The sequence below is a fragment of the Microtus pennsylvanicus genome, chromosome 5 (assembly GCF_037038515.1).
Source record: "Microtus pennsylvanicus isolate mMicPen1 chromosome 5, mMicPen1.hap1, whole genome shotgun sequence".
NCBI classification, from domain to species: domain Eukaryota; kingdom Metazoa; phylum Chordata; class Mammalia; order Rodentia; family Cricetidae; genus Microtus; species Microtus pennsylvanicus.
The window spans coordinates 11,646,628-11,659,758 of record NC_134583.1 but is presented as its reverse complement, the minus strand read 5'-3'; positions in this window follow the sequence as shown (position 1 = coordinate 11,659,758).

The following is a 13,131-nucleotide window of genomic DNA, read 5'->3' as shown; positions in this document are numbered from 1 at the left end:
CATCCAAACAGGCTAGGCTTCCACAAAGCCAGTTCATGTATTAGGATTGAAACCTAGTGCCATTATCCGTTGCTTCTCATCAGCCTTCATTGTCCGCCATGTTCAGAAAGTCCGGTTTCATCCCATGCTTATTCAGTCCCAGTCCTGCTGGCCTTGGAGATACCATTTTACACCTGTCAGAATGGCTAAAATCAAAAACACCAATGATAGCCTTTGCTGGAGAGGCTGTGGAGTAAGGGGCATGCTCATCCATTGCTGGTGGGAATGCAAACTTGTGCAACCACTTTGGAAATCAGTGTGGCGGTTTCTAAGGAAATTCGGGATCAACCTACCCCGAGATCCAGTAATACCACTCTTGGGAATATACCCAAGAGATGCCCTATCATATGACAAAAGCATTTGTTCAACTATGTTCATAGCAGCATTATTTGTAATAGCCAGAACCTGGAAACAACCTACATGCCCTTCAATGGAAGAATGGATGAAGAAAGTGTTGAATATTTACATATTAGAGTACTACTCAGTGGTAAAAAACAATGACTTCATGAATTTTGCATGAAAATGGATGGGAATAGAAAACACTATCCTGAGTGAGGTATCCCAGACCCAAAAAAAGGATTCTTTAATGTCGAAGGCGCCAACGGGGGGGACTCAATATTTCAGTGAGACTGAGCCCCCTTGGTATTTTTCCAGCAAACATTTATAGGGTCTCAGGTTTACACAATGGGGAACCATATCAACAGAAACATCATTGGTCAACTCAAATTAATATATGGGGGGAGAATCAACATCAGAACAAAAACAAGTCTAACAGGACAAAAACAAGTTTAACAGGATAAAACAAGTTTAACATGATAAAAACAAGTTTACCTGGATAAAAACAAGTCTAAATTAAGCCAGTTTCAGCCCCTTTCTGCCTCCCTGGGCTTTGATACACAAAGGACTGGGTGTTTTTCTCAAGGCTGCTTCTGTGCCCACAGATATCCTGTTTTTGCCCCCTTGACAGGTGTAGCCGGTCTCAAGACTGCTTCTGCCACGCACAGATATCCTGTTTTTCCCTGGCCTAGTTGATCACAAAAACATCTTAAGATGGAGACTAAGGTTGGGGTCTTTCAATATCCACATGATTTCAGGTGCTCTGGGAGTTCAGAATGTATTAGATCCCATGGACCTGAGTTACAGGCAGTTGTGAAGTGCAAGGTATTGAAAAACTTACTGTGTTAGAATACTCAATTCAGAAGATCCTATCTTTTACTGTATCAGTAAATATAGAAATGTGAATATATCTGAGATAAGGGGAGTTACATAATGAATTATGATAGATTACTAGTGACACATGCACTAAAGTTCTGGAACTTTGATTACTGTGTAATCTTTGAGGTAGCCCCCAGTTTATTTTTGAGGTTAAGTATCTGTTCATATTTCTGTGTGAAAACAAATTTTGGTATTTATATTTCTGATGATTCAGAACTCAATAGAACTCACAGATACTGCTTGTGGAGTTGATCTATTTCACTCCTCCATTTGATAAGAAGGACTTAAAAAAATAAAGACACATGATTATCCATCTCCAAAGGCTGTGGAATACAGAGCTGCAGTGAGGAAACAGAACACATTTGTTCCTCATTTTGTTCTCCCACACTGATAACAGGTGCAATAACTATCTGTCTATCTATCTATCTGTCTATCTATCTATCTATCTATCTATCATCTATCTATCGATCTATCTATCGATCGATCTATCTATCATCTATCTATCTGTCTATCGATCTGTCTATCTATCTATCTATCTATCTATCTATCTATCTATCATCTATCGATCTATCTATCGATCGATCTATCTATCGATCTAGCATCTATCTCTATTTGAGACTCCAGATAAACTTCCTCAAACATATTCTAAGCCAATATTTTTCTCCGTGGACTGCTAAGTCAACTAACCTTGAAGCATGATACGAGTTTTAAGTTGGTGCCTTCACTATTGGGAAGACTTTCTCAGATGATAGAACCATTTTCCTTAACTATCCATCACTTAGATATTTCACATTCATTCAAATGTCAAAGAGATAAATTTTATTTTTTTCTCCTTCTAATTAGAGTTTTTTCTACCATTTCTAGTTTGGGGCAAGCATATGACAAATTTTATTGAAATGAATAAATTTTGAAAAATAAATAAACTAAAAAGCATCCTATATACTTGATTATTCCAGCTTTTAACTACTGGTTAAAGCTTTATGTGACAGTTGTGAAATTTATGCACCCTTTTATTCAAGATATGATGAAATTCAACAATAGAATCTGAAGTGGGCTGGTTCCTGTTAGCTTTGCTGCGGGACATGAACTGGTCTTTACTCTTCTGGGTACTTTTCAGGGAGCTTCAGGCCACACACACTGGTATTCTCCTATAACTTGTCGTCTGTAACAAGAGAGCCAATGATCAGAAGACAAGGTTTAAGTTTAGAATGTCAATACAGGAAACAATACAGAGACTTGTGATATTATTTACAGGATGCATTAAGAGAAACTGAAACTGTACTAGCTTCCATAAATGTCTTGTTGAAATTTTATCATGACAAGTATAAGACATTATAGTCCAAATTAAGGGACAGAACTCTGTGCCTAACAGAGGTCTGTGTTGCTATCTAGGTGAAGTAGCCAAACCTTCCCAGGTCCCTGATTTTGTTGACTCTAGATAGATGTCTTAAATTGCAATGGTAATTCTTTTTCTATTAAAAATAAAAGAGAGATATCTGCCTGGCCTACCTCTAGTTAGATATTAATACACTATATTCTTATTGGTCTAGGGAGCAGCTCTTGTAAGAAGCAATATCCAGGGCAGAGATGCTATATTGCTTCCTCAGTTTTTGTTTATTTTTTTTCTCCAGAATACCCCGTGATTCTGAGCAGTCACAGGAGTACTTTCCTTACTTTTGTTCCACAAATATTTTTTAGTTTTGATAATATGTGTGAAAATATTGAGAGTTCAAATCTTAACACCTGAGAAACAGCTAAAAGATGAATTCTTTCCTGAGAGAATGAAAGTATGATGATATTGATGAAGAGGCAGCATTTCTGAGGGCTTGGGAATGTCATTCATATAAGTACATTGGATGTATTGCATTGGTATGCTACATACATGAAATAAAAACAAAAGGACAATTAAATCTAGTGAAGGAAGTTTTTTTTTGATGAAAACTGTTTCTGTCCTTTAAATTGAAGTTTTAAGAGGACAAAGATAGTTATCAAAGACAGTTATCATTCCTGAACGATAAATGATTCTCATTCAAAGGCTACCTGTTGTCTCAACCACTACAAAATGAGCAAAGTAAAGCATTATATAATTCTCTGTGTATAAACATGAATTGTTTTTAAAGTTAACAGTCTTTACATGGTCTTATGGTATTACTGAGAAGAAATACTAAACTTGCAAAACATCACAATACACAAAGGATCTGTCTGTTAACTAAGCAGAGAAAAATCATTTTTACTCTTCACTATAATTCAAAACAACATATAAATATGTAAAACTTAATACTGACAATTTATCTTTTTCTTTTTGATGTTTCTAAAAGAACTACCTTTACAGAGGAGTTATTTGATAAATAACTATCTTATAAAGCTATCTGATAAACAAAACATTGCATATTTCCTGAAATCCAAACAAAAGATATAGTGGGAATTTGTTTCACTTTAAATTCCCATTTGATTATTGTATTCAAAGCATGATTTTTATTCAGTAATACTGAGTCAGTAACACTGCAGTCATTTTAACAAATTACGTATTAACGAGGCCATTCTTTCCAAATAATGTATGTTAATGAAGACATGCATCTCCTATATTGAGCTAGCACCCTTATAGTCTTTTGGTTGCCTTCTAGTTTAGGCACATTGATGGTCAAATTTGGTATTACTGTGAAGTGTAATGCTTTTAAAAGGCTTTTAAAACTATACAAATATTCCTGCTATCAAACAATCTGCCATTAATAAAGCTGTTACTGGGACAGGCTTTCACTGGGGTTGGAGTCAAACAAAATTTAACTGGTACACAGAGCCAAGGGGTAAAGCATGATTGACTTGGAAGGTGACATTTTTTATTATTTTTTATTGAGCTATACATTTTTCTCTGCTCCCCTCCCTTCCTCTTTGCCCCGTACAACCCTCTTCCATGGTCCCCATGCTCCCAATTTACTCAGGAGATCTTGTCTTTTTCTACTTCCCATGTAGATTAGATCCCTGTATGTCTCAAGGTCCTCATTTTTTTTTTCTAGGTTCTCTGGGGTTGTGATTTGTAGGCTGGTTTTCTTTGCTTTATGTTTAATAACCACTTATGAGTGAGTACATATGATACTTGTCTTTCTGGGTCTAAGTTACCTCAATCAATATGATGTTTTCTAGCTCCATCCATTTGCCTGCAAATTTCAAGATGTCATCATTTTTTCTGCTGTGCAGTACTCCATTCTGCAAATGTAGCACATTTTCCTTATCCATTTTTTAGTTCAGGAACATTTAGGTGTTGTAAGGGAGGCCAGTTATTGATTTCCGGCTTCTCTGAACTAACACACAGATAATATATTATTTAAACACTGCTTGGCCAATTAGATCTAGCATTTGATTGACTAATATTTATGGCTTAATTTAACCAATTTCTAGTAATTTGTGTATCACCACGAGGTCATAACCCACCAGAAAAGTTTTATTTAGCACAGCTCTCTCAATAGCAGCTCCATGGCTTCTCCCTGACTCTGCCCTTCTTTCTCCCAGCATTCACTTTAGTTTTCCCTACCTAACTAAGTTCTAACTTGCTATAGGCCAAACCAGTTTCCTTTATTCATCAATGGTAAACACAGCACACAGAGGGAAATCAACATCATTTAGGTTGCTTCCAGGTCCTGGCTAGGACAAACATGCTGCTATGAACATAGTTGTGTACATGCCTTTGTGATACAATAAGCATCCTTTGGATATATACCCAAAAGTGGTATTGCTGGGTCTTGTGGAAGGTTGTTTCCTAATTTTCTGAGAAATCACCATACAGATATCCAAATGGGCTGTACCAGCTTATACTCCCACCACCAATACAGGAGTGTTCCCTTTACTCTACAACCTCTCAAGCATAAGTTGTCCTCAGTGTTTTTGATCTTGGCCATTCTTACAGGTGTAAGATGGAATCTCAGAGTTGTTTTGATTTGCATTTCTCTGATGACTAAGGATGTTGAGCACTTCCTTAAGTTTCTTTCTCTCTGTTGAGAGTTCTCTATTTAGGTCTGCACTCCATTTTTATTGGGTTATTTGGTCTATTGGTGACCAATATCTTGAGTTCTTTGTGTATTTTGGAGATCAGGTGTTTGTTTGATGTGGGGTTGGTGAAGCTCTTTTCCCATTATGTATGCTGCCATTTTGTGAGAAGAACTTTAAATCTTTGAAGAAAGAAATTGAAGAAAACACAAGAAAGTGGAAAGATCTCCCATGCTCATGGGAAGGCAGAATTAACATAACAAAATGGCAGTCTTACCAAAAGCAATCTACAGAATAAATGCAATGCCCATCAAAATCCCAGCAAAAGTCTTCACAGACCTTGAAAGAATGGTACCCAACTTCATAGGGAAAGCAAAAAACTCAGGATAGCCAAAAGTTTCTGTAAAGTGATAGTGACTTTTTAACACCTTCTGAGAGAGTGTCTCTGAGTCAAAACAAGAAGACCGTAATTGTCATAGAAACTTAGACTCAGCCACCATTTGTGTTCTCTATACACTTATTTGGTCAGTGTTTTAAGAAACAAGTACATTGGAAACATTTATTTTTTTCTATACTCCACATGTTCAAATTGTTACAGAAAAATGAACTTGATTTCTCCTAATTAAATATCATTATCTATGCAAGTTTTGAGTAAAAGAAAGCTTCAAAAATCACGGTTGCACATGGATTGAAACAAACTAGCAATAGATGAGATTTGTGCCATGCTTTCAGTTCATCTTCTATAATCCACATATTAATTCTTTAGTACATTTGTCCACTGACATCTCTAAATCTTTCAGAATTAAAAAAGTTAGACTGAATACCCCTTCGCCTTCTGTCAATTTTCCTGTGGAATGATAGAACTTGAGGCTTACATCAGGCTTTTCTTCGTTGGGTTTTTGGGAGGGAAACAATGAACTGAACATGATATTTCCCAGCCCTAAGCTTCTTGCTCCTCAAGGAGTACTGTTAGTGAAACCATTTTGCTCCTGCTCTCTGGATGGTTGTCTGGAAGGTGATTTTTCAAAATACTCTTCTCATATTACTGTTTCTTCATGTCTCTACTGACTCTGGGGCTAAGTTTGCATATCCCAAATCTCATTAACTCTGTCTACCACATACTTTATCATTTCACAAAGCCCCAGCAAGGCTTAAAAAGACTGCCTGCCTGTACATAGAATGAAGATGTTGATTCTTTTTTAAGGCAGAAGTGACTATTATATTTGTCACATCGACATATCTACTACATATTAAAGCACTCTTACAGTGTAGATATCAAAATTTCCTGAGTTTCTGTTTATTATGATGAAGCTTCATCATTGTTGTTATTGTATTTTTTGATGTTTAGAGGACTTTTCTTAATCCAATTGTGCTTGACTCAAGAAGCTATGGTGCTAAGCACTCATGATCACTAGGGTCATCCCAGGACAGAGGCTCCTGAATTTATTGTCTCATCTCGGTGAAGACTGAAGATGCAGGCACTAGTAAGAAAAAGAAAAGCAAGGGCCAGCATTATTAAGAGTTATTAGAGGAATGTGGGATGTTAAGATTAAGATAAATGTAAAAGAAATAAACAACACACTCAAGAATGGAAGGGGTTTCTAAGAAAGAGAAAGCTTTTGAATACTTTTTCTGAGGAGGGGAGTTGCATATATGTGGCAAATACTCAACAAAGGCTGAGATAATTCCTAGGAGATTGGTTGGTTTTGTGTGTTAACTTTCATTATAATGAGGTAAGTCCATGGAGAGCTCAAATGCCCTATGCCTGTCCCCTCAGCCCAACAAGAGAGAGATTATTCTGACTTATTCATGTACTATCCACTCAGTTAGGGGTGCTTAAGGTCCACCGCTGCACATCTCTGAATCAAGCTTTGATGGTAATTGACCTCAACTGCCTGCTGTCTGTTAGTTACTTGGCAGATATGGCTGCCCTTTGACCTTGCACATGAATTGCATGCTGTCAATTATACTAAGTTCCTTTTGTTTTTACAGCTGCCAAAAGTTCCTCTACTTGTGCTTCATTAACTCAGTGCCTATGGGATGTTCAGAAATCAATTTTCTCAAATGGGTGAGGGCTTTCTTAGAAGTTATCTTCACTGGGTCTGATATGATTTAACTGCAAGAGAGGAAGTAGTATCTTACTGGTCTCCCTGATAGCCTAGGGGTCAGACGACCTGTCTACACTGCCTTAGAGTCTTATCATTCCACTATCTGTCAATGTTTCTAATCTCTAGTAGTCCTAATCTGTCTGTTTTACTACTATCATTTACCTCCAAGATGCCCCTTATTGGTATAACATGTGTGTAACTTAACATTTTCACAAGGAGACTTTTATTTAACTAAACAAGAAAGCTACTATGTCAATGCCAAAAGTAAAGACAGAATTGGGGTGTGTGCTTACTAGTCTTCTAGTGATCTAATAACCTTCCTCTTCTTAGCATTACAGGTATTCAATATTTTAAAATAATTTCAAAAATACAATTATCAACATTTCTCTGGAAACTTTCCAGAAGAATACTTATAGAGCCTGGAGCTTTCTTCATTAGACTGTTCTTATGGGCTTCGCTTTCACTATGGCTAATGTGTGAACACAAACAACACAATGCTTCTATGGAGGGCAGAATTGCACTTGTGTTGTGCATCCCCCAGGGCTTTTCTTCTTCCTCAGCAAAATTCTGTGCTCTTGCTTAGAGAACACATTAGGTCCAAGAAGAGAAGGACATGGAGAGCTGAATGATTAAAAATCTATCCCACTGCTGTGTAAACGTGGATCCTTACTTTTCAAGTAGAGGTAACACCTGCACTTCCAATAACTGTTGCATAACATTGGTTTTGTTTAGGAGAAGAGAAAAAGCATAATACAGATTTTGTAAGTAGAAAAATATTCAATGTATCTAAAAGTATATAAATTTGACATATAGGTGAAAAAAAGAGAGAGAGCATCCAATTAGAACAGTTAGGCAATCCAAATTTGCAAGAGTAAGCAGTAGAAAAAAGTGAAAAGTTAAGTGAACAGTGAAAGGAAGTATCATTTCTGAAATTTGTAACACAGGACATGTGTTCAAGGGCCTGGAAATACCTTAAGCCAAAAAAGAAGCTATAAACATTCTGTAGGCTGTGGACACATTAAAAAATAGAAAGAAAATATCTCTCATTTTACAAAATCTCTCCTGGGCTCCCATGAACTAGACACAACTACTAAAATATATTAACCTAAGTATTTTCCTAAAACACCTAATATTGTAGAAGGTTGAAGAACTGGGCAATGGACAAACGAAAATATTACTGGCTACAAACATCTACAGTTAATAAATAATCTCTGTGCTTTATCAGGCACAAATTTAATTAATAGATAGTTCTAATAAAAAGGTATATGTTAGTGATATTTTTACTTCTTAATATAAGTAACTAATAATTTCCTATAATAGTAAACAAATAATAAAGGCATATTAATGGTTTTTCATGACCAATATCTTGATTTTTTTAAGATATATTTTTCCTTTAGAATTGTTAGCAGTGACCTTGTATATAATGTTCAGGTATCAGAACACATTTTTAAAGATATGTGCAGCTAATTCAATCATGTCATCTGAGACATTAGCTCATCCTGAAACATGTCAATATCATTTTGTTGATGACATAAACTGAAAGGACAATTTACAAGGTCAAGGAAAAGCAGAGGAAATATGAGGAGAAGCCAGTGAGACATCCAATTTCCACCAAATGTTGACGAAGACAGATCCTGCCTTTCAAGAGCATGATTAAAATAAGAGAAATTTAAGTCCTTAGCTTAAACCCAAGGATGGCTTCCTCCTTTGGTGAGAAACCTCTCTTAACAAAGTACACTATTATGCATTAAGCACTGGGTTGGTGTTTAATAATAAGTGTTTATGAGAGGGTTTTATCTGTGTGTAGCTATAAATAGATCCTGAAGAATTCTCTAGATGGGATAATTTTCAGGATAAATGCTACTGGAAAACTAACAATGTACTATATTCCAAGGTATGCATTTTACATATGAAGTATTTTCCACATATTGATTCATAGTAATTAAAACAGCTCAAAAATACATGATAAAATATTAGCTCTGAATTCACTGCATAAACATGCTAATAAATCTGGAATTTAGAGGGTTATGTTTGGAATCATTGGTGCCATAACTTATGTAGACATGAGGCAAAAGATACTTAAATATATTTTTAAACATATTTAATTTAAGCTTTTTATGTCCCTGTGATACTTAACATGATACAATTTCTCTGTTCATTCTTTTAATTATTTTTCTTAGGTTTATATTTGCAGAAATCTTAACAGTGAAAACAAATTCAGCAGTACTGGAGTGCTGGGTAGTTTTTCTGCCATTTTGATACATGCCAGGGTCATTAAAGAAAAGGAAACCTCAGCTGAGAAAAATGCCTCCATCAGAGGCATCTCTAGGCAAGCCTGTGCCTTCTTAATTGACGATTGATTTGGAACTACCCAGCCCACTTTGAGAAGTGCCTCCCATGGGCAGGAGATCTTGGATTGTATAAGAAACCAGGCTAGCCGGCGGTGGTGGCACATGCCTTTAATCTCAGCACTCGGGAGGCAGAGGCAGGCGGATCTCTGTGAGTTCGAGACCAGCCTGGTCTACAAGAGCTAGTTCCAGGACAGGCTCCAAAACCACAGAGAAACCCTGTCTAGAAAAAACCAAAAAAAAAAAAAAAAAAAAAAAAAAAAAAAAAAAAAACAGGCTGAACAATCCTGGTAAATTAATGAGTATTTCTCCATGGTTTGTCTCATTCAGTTCCTGCTTTGAGTTGCTTTCCTGACTTCTTCATGACATATTTTAAGCAATACATCATAAATAAACCCTCGATTCCCCATGATGATGTTATCATAGTCAGTGTGTTATCATAGCATTAGGGCTGCACACTAGAATACCTGAGTAAATGATCATAGCACCATTTGTTTCATAGGATGCATTAATGGTTCCTGTTCTTAAGCATTTACAGAGAGCATTGCTGGACAGAACTTACATTTCTTTTCTAATAAAGACATAATTTTGACAAAACTGTGCTCAGAGGTTGAGTATTTTCAGGATTTTAATGACATCCATCTATACATTTATTTGCACATATATACAGATGCATTCAGTTTCTAGCCCTTTTACAATAGTTATTCTATCTCCCAATGAAAAATTTCAAATTGCAAAGATTCAGTTGATAAATATTGATTTCAGCTAAATAAGTATAGAAAATAGAAATTAAAGTAACTCAATGAAACATGAATACTACAGATATGCTAGGATTTCTAGACATTAACTTGTACTCAGAAAAAAAATATTGGGATTATTTAATGGAACAGTGTACAGAGGTAAATATATTCTAATTGATCTTAGTCGAAATTTGATAGTGTGTTAAAGGGACATGTGTTCTATTAAAGTTTGGTAATAGTGTTTTAAGATATTTTTACTGCTAAATAAGCATAGAAAGCCTCATAAGACAAGTAAGTGGCTTCCTAAATTACCAAAAGGAAAACTCTTCTTGTCATTAATAGGAGCAGGTAAGAAAACGTGGCCAGAACCCGTTGGGGCCATATAGCCCTTGCTCAAACAGAGCCGCCTTTCTCCGAGTGGACTTACTTCTGCTGATTTTCTGATTAACCATCTCTTTACTTTACCATCCAATTGTGCTTCCCCAGATACTGAAGTTAAGTTTGTATTATTGTTATTTTAAACACTTTAAAAAAAGTTGTCAGATATCTTCCATGGCTTCCACAGACTGACTCAACTGTGTTTTGTTTGTTTATTTGATTTGTTTATTTTGATTTCACAGAGTAGAAACTTTCACATTTAATATTTGGATCCATTAGACTGTGTGAAATGCTGATTAGGGAATTCTGTCATTTATTCCATGTTTTTTATTTTTTATATTCCTAGAAAGAGACATGTATATGCCTCCATCTACTCTTTCTTTACACAACATGATAACAGAGACACGTATATGCCTCCATCTACTCTTTCTTTACACAACATGATAACAGAGACATGTATATGCCTCCATCTACTCTTTCTTTACACAACATGATAACAGAGACATGTATATGCCTCCATCTACTCTTTCTTTACACAACATGATAAAAGAGACATGTAAATGTCTGGTGCTTCCCTCTTATTTACACGCAGTTTGTGTTTTGAAGCTACATTGGCAGTAATTCCTGTACATTTTGGGAGCCAAGTTTCATAGGGCATCTTTAACTACCACAGCTGAGTCTTTGGAAAGAGAAAAGATGTTTCTTTTCATTTTGGCCACATACCAACTTATTTAAAACTTGCATTTGAGGCAGTGTACTCTGAGATATATAATGATTCAACAATGTGTACAGCCACAGTTTTCAAAATTTTGCACTCACCAGATAGACAAGATACTCATTCAAATTGTCACCCCCACTGACTTACCTAGCTATTTTCTACTTTGCTTTGCATGTACTTTTATACTAGAAACATTAAATTTTAATTTCTGTTTATTTTATTAAATATTATATTATCAAATATATTATTTTAAATGCTAAAGTAATGCATTTTATGAAAACAACAACTTTCTCCTTAAAGTTCTTATTTTTATTTTAGGTTTCAAAATAAGAAAATCTGATTCCCACAAAATCCTCACTAAACTAATTAGACTTTGCCAGTTTCTAGCTTGTATGGAAAATTTTTGTAAAAGATGTCATTTTCACTATAGGTAAAATAATAACTTACAGAAAATCTATGACTCTTCTGGTCTGTTTGGAATACCTTGCTCAAGACACCCTGGAGATGTGATAAAGATTAGGTGTTCCAACTAAACCTAGGCTCAGAAATAAGGGCTCAAACATCTGGGGTGCAAAAACATTAATGCTAGAAATCACAATTGTTCATAAACCTCATTATAAAATAATGTTTCATGTGAAAAGAGACAGAGAGAGTGTAGGGGAGAGGTAAGAGAGGCTGTATATCATGGTCACTGCTTGGTATTCTTAATATAGGAGAGATGCTGTTCACACTTCCACTTTACAACTTCTGTAGCTAGAAAGCCTCAGAAGGTTTTAGCAAGGGTACTAAACTGGCTAAGGAGAAAATGCATAATTCTTATGACATTAAAGAAAGATTGTATGAAAGCAGTCAGAGAAAAAATGAAACAACGATATAAGGGACATGTCTAATATTTCTTTTTATATTTACTAAATTGAAAATTATATATGTAATAAAAGTAGAATCAGGACTTTTCTTTCTGAAACAGGAGGCTTCTGAGTTGACCCGCTTAGACAATGCCTTCCCCCCTTCCCTGATCTCTGACTAGTGTTCCTATCATAGATCCTTACATCTCTTGTTTCTATGTCTTGGTATCATTCTAAACTTGAAATTAGCAAATACAAGTACTTATAAACATTCTTTTTCTTTTGTGTATAAATTACATTCAGGTTATGAAGGTGTTTAGCATCTGTCTCTGGTAGGACTTAGATGGCTTCTCCGTCCTCTGCTTCCTTTCTCCCAGCATTCATTTTAGTTTTCCCTGCCTAACTAAGTTCTGCCCTCGTATAGGTAGATACAAAGCAGTCCTTTATTAACCCATGATATTCACAGCATACAGAAGGGAATCCTATATCTCTCTTTGATTAAAATATCTCCTGCAGTTTAATTTATTTAGTACCAGCAGTTTAATTTTAGATTGTATATTTTACCATCCTTTTGATTTTCTTAAAAAAAATCTGTAATATATTATATTGACCTCATATCAAGGAAAACAGCATTTATAGCTTTTTTATTTGGTATGATTTTTTTTTAATTTATTTGCCATGACATAGTTAAGACACCTTATATCTCCTACCTGGAGTTTCAATTTTGTTATTTTTTTGGCAAATAATTCTACAGTATAC